We start from the raw sequence: 5,075 nt of genomic DNA, 5'->3' as shown, positions 1-5,075 counted from the left end.
CTGGGAAAGAAATAACAAAAGAGTAGGAACTTTTTATTTCACAGAAATGAAGAGTTTGAGAAGAGTATGCCCATATGGAAGAAGGTATGGGACGAGCAGGTATCTAATGACCTCATTGGAACTGCATAGAAGAGGGTTGAACATACACACTATCTAGTTTAGAAATGTATTTAACTCAACAGGGAAATGGGAGGGAGTAATAAAAGGGAGAATAGACTTGGTGAGGGAATAACCATAAGCCAAATAACTTCAGGGATTGATCACAATGAAGACAGATAAATAAAATATAAGAACCAGAGATGAGTGTGGTAGTGAAGAGAGGAGGGAGGTAGATGTAGGAACAGATCACTTCAATTATAGATTACTATTGTTGATTGGATTTCTTCTTTTTTTCTCTCATGCCGTTAGTAAAGAGGGAGGTGGGAAGAAAAAAGGAAAAAGTACAAGAGGACATGATGAAAGCAATTCACAATTAAAGTCATAACAATGAACTCAAATGGGAAGAACTCACCCATAAAATGAAGGAAGAGTAGCAGAATAGATTACAAAATAACACTCCCCCTCCCCCCTCCCCCGCCAAATACGTTGTTTATAAAAGACACAGTTGAAATGTAAAGATTCAGACAAAGTTAAATTGAGAGGCTGGGGCAGAATATATTATAATTCAAGTGATTTTTTTTTAAGAAGTAGGGATATCAAACACATTTGAAGACAAGCAACAATAAAAATAGACATAGTTAAAAGAGATAAACAAGGAGACTACATTATGCTTAAAGGCATCATATAAGGAAATAATAACAATATTATCTTTGTATGTATATGTACACACATATGCATGTGTATATGTATGTGTATATATGTATGTGGAAAATGGCATAGCATCTAAGTTCTTAAAGAAAAGTTAATTTACTTATAAGAGGAAAAGAGATGGCAAAACTATAATAGTTGGGGTCCTAAATTTTCCTCCCTTTAAAAATAAGTTTATTATTTTTCTTATTCAAGTAACAAGTGTTTTCTAAATTAATCTGTCCTTACTATTACTACCACCTCGCTCTACCCACCCCACCCCCTTGAGATTATTTTAAAAAACAATCTTAAAAATGAATCCCTTAATATATATCAACACAATCTGGAGACACACATATATCCTCATTAGCTATGTCTGAAAATGCATTTTTCTTTCTTCATTTTAAGTTCACAACCTTTCAGGAGATGAGTGACATGTTTCATCTTCATTGTTTTGAACTTGTGCTTTATCATTGCATTGATCAGAGTTTTAAAGTCTTTTCAAGTTGTTTTTCTCCATAAAGTTGTTATTATTGTATACATTGTTCTCCTAGTTCTACTCACTTCACGCCTTATCATTTCATAAACATTTTCTCCACTTTTCTCTGAAATTGTCCGCTTCATCATTTCTTGTGTCACAACAATAATACATTACATACACGTATTGCAATTCATTTAACTATTCCCCAGTAGGAGGACAGCCCCCTTAGTTTTAATTTTTGCGTATCATGAAAAAGAGTTGCCATAAAATATATTTGTACAAATAGATTCCTTTCTTCTTTCTTCGATTTCTTTGGGGCATAGGCCTAGTAATGGGATAGCTGGATATGCATAGTTTATTAAATATGGGGGCATAGTTCCAAATTGCTTTACAACAGTAAACTACTAGTAAACAATAGTACACTCGTGTACCATAGCCCCTCCAATTTTGGTTATTTTCTTCTTATATACGCCTTTGCAGTTTAATAAGCATGAAGTAAAGCCTCAGAGCTGCTTTATGTTTCTCTAATGATTAGTGATTTAGAGAATGTTTTTTTCATATGGTTGTTGATAGCTTGGATTTCTTCCTTTGAAAACTGCCTGTTCATATCCTTTAACTATTTATCTATTGGAGAATGGCTCTTAGTCTTAGAAATTTGAGTCAGTTCCTTATATAGCTTGAAAATAAGACCTTGTTGCAAAGATCTTTTCCTGGTTATCTATTTTCTTTCTAATTTTTAATATGTTAGATTTGTTTGCACAAAACCTTTCTAATTTTATAAAATCAAAATTGTCTATTTTATCTTATGTGATCTTGATAACTTATTTAGTCATGAATTCTTTCCCTATGCATAAATCTAAAAGGTAATTTCTTCCTTGCTCCTCTAATTTGTTTATGATATGACATTTTATATCTAGGTCATGTATTCATTTGGAACTTATTTTGGTGTGTGGGATGAGGTGTTGGTCTGAAACTATCTTCTGCCAGCCTGCTGTCCCGTTTTCCTACAAATAGTGAGTCTTTCCCCTAGTAAGTGGGGTCTTGGGTTTATCAAACACTATTCTACTGTGTTTGTTTCTATATGTGGTATATCTAATCAGTTCCCCTGATCAACATTTCTTTTTTAGAGGGTAGAAATGGGGAGAAAATTTGTAATTCAAACTGTTGTGAAAATCAATGCTGAAAGCTAAATATGTTAAATAAATAAATTTAAATTAAAAAAAAATCAGTAACAAATCCTTTTTAATGATTACTGCTTTGTAGTATAGTTTGAGATCTGGTACTGATAATCCTCCTTCCTTCTTTCTTCTCCCCACCCCACCCCCATAGTTACCCTTGATATTCTTAATCTTTTGTTCTTCCATATGAATTTCATTATTATTTTTTTACAACTTTGTATAAAGAATGTATGAAGAGGGGCTTCATTGCTATCATAAATTTAAGGAAGCTCAACCCCCTCATTTGACAGAAGAAGAAACTGAAGCCCAAAGAGGTCATAGAACACTGGCTCTAGAGCTGGAGGGACTGCAGTCCAACTACATGTAGTCCATGGCCGACATGGCCTCTGAGGTCTCGATCTAGGATCCTCAAAAGTTGGATAATACCAAAGAAAACTTCTGTTCTAGATCTGATTCTGGCCAACAAAGAATCGTCATAAGAATTGTTAAGGGAGAATCAACTGGAACCTCCATAAGACGTGGCTAGTCCATCTTAGAGCTAGTGATAAAGGAGAGCCCAGTAGAATGGGCAGATGAGAACGAAATTGCGTCGATGGCCATAGAGGCGGCTGAAGCAGGTGCTGTGGAGAGCTTAGAGCTTGGTCAGACATCAAAGGACGCCGAGGTCATCCACCAAATCCTGGGTCATTGCCAGTCATCTTCATGTCTCGTGATGGACTTTCATACTCTGTAGGAGAGAGTGTGGCTGATGACTCTACATCACTTAAATCCAATTCATCCACACGTCAAGATGTCACCTTGAGATGTCAATGGTCCTCTTTGAAATGAAGGATGAACAACAAATTTAAGGAAAGAGAGATGACTTTCAGCTAGACTGTATGGAGAAAAGGAGAGGCTGTGTGGCAAAAATGGCATTTGAGCTGGCCTTGAAAAAAGAGTGAGGTTTGGGGAAAGATGCATGACATACAATTATTGCTGTGTGTTGTTAAAGAGGTATAATGGAGGATTAGACTGGGGCTGACAACTAAGAAGGAATTGGAGGTATCATACGCCTTAAGGGGAAAGTCAATCTATATGTTTAAGTTTCCTGATACAAGGGCAGAGAAGTGTGTATAACCTGGGGGAAGAAGATGTCCAGGGAGGGTTCATCCGACAGCTTGCAAAAGTCTGTGAGATGTAATGACTCCAATGTAAAGAGAAACAACGACAAAAGACAAAACTCAGATCAGCTCAATGACTAATAGTATTGAAATGATCATGCAATATATTTCCTTCCTCCTGGTAGAGAGGTTGTAAATTAAAGATGTGAATTGAAGCATATGCTGACAGATGAAAAACGAGAGGTCTAGAGAAAGTATTGTGGCTCCTTATCAGTAAAGGGGCTGATGGAAAAGTGTAGTTCAGTAAGAAGAGGCCACAGGATCATAAAAGAAGCCAGAAGGTTTTGAGGTCAGAGGAGAGGATGGAGGTCTAGAGGATGTACAGATGTCACTAGCAACAGTAGCCAATCAGTCACAGGGGAAGGTCAGTGCTACCCAAACTAAATAAAATTATGAGCAGGGAATAGGGTGACCAATATAGAGGTCTGGACAATATTTCAGAGAAATATTAGTGAGGACTTAAATTGAAGTGTTGGCAGTATAAGGGGAGAGAAGAGGAGAAAGATAAAAAAAGGATACTGCCAAGGCAGCATTGACAAAACTGAGCAATTCATTGGATGCGGGGCATGAGGAAGATAAAAAAGTCAAAGATGGCTCTGAAGTTTTAAGACTGGGCGGCTGGAAGGTTGGTAGTTTAATCAACAGAAATAGAGAAGTTAGTATTTTGGGGGAGGTTATGAATTCAGTTTTGGATATGTTGAATCTGAGGTGCCAGTAAGCTGAAGTGCCTACAGAAATGGAGATTTCCAGTAGACAGTGGGAAATGTGAAACTGGATCTTCCAGGAGAATGGAGGCGGATATATAGAATTATAATCACCCACTTAGGGTTATCATTGAAACCAGAGGAGTAGATAACATTTCCAAGGGAGAGCATAGAAAGATAGAAGATGATGTGATTGAAGATTGAATCTTGGGGGTCTCTTATACTTGGGGGCAGGGAGGGAGGAGAAAAATTAACCAGCAAAAGAGATTATACAGGAGAAGCAGGAGAAAGGATGGCCATGAAAGCTAAGAGAAGAGAACATATCAAGGAGGAGAGAATAATTGACAATTTCAAATACTGTAGAAAGGTCAAAGAAGATGAAGAGGGATGAAAAAGTGATTGGAAGAGGCAATTAAACAGTTATTGGTGACCTTAAAATAGTTTCATTGGAGTGGTAGAGATATAAACCAGATTGCAAGGATGGGAGGTGACTTCTGAGGTCTCTTCCAACTCTGAGATTGCATGATTTCATCACCTACCCAACAGCCAGAAGCATCTTCTGAGAATAATAAAATTCTGAAGCTACATTGGAGATTAGAAATAGCTTGGTCTCAAGCCAAGGGGGAGGGGGAGGAGGACAGAAATTTGGTACCCTAACCAACTCTTCCCCACAATTCAGTTGATACAGTTACAGGATGTAATCATATGTGATAATGTGTTAACAAGGTGTTAATTGCCTCTTATCCCTTTACAAAGTATGAGCCCT

The sequence above is a fragment of the Trichosurus vulpecula genome, chromosome 5 (genome assembly GCF_011100635.1).
Source record: "Trichosurus vulpecula isolate mTriVul1 chromosome 5, mTriVul1.pri, whole genome shotgun sequence".
NCBI classification, from domain to species: Eukaryota; Metazoa; Chordata; class Mammalia; order Diprotodontia; family Phalangeridae; genus Trichosurus; species Trichosurus vulpecula.
This window is presented reverse-complemented; position numbering follows the sequence as displayed.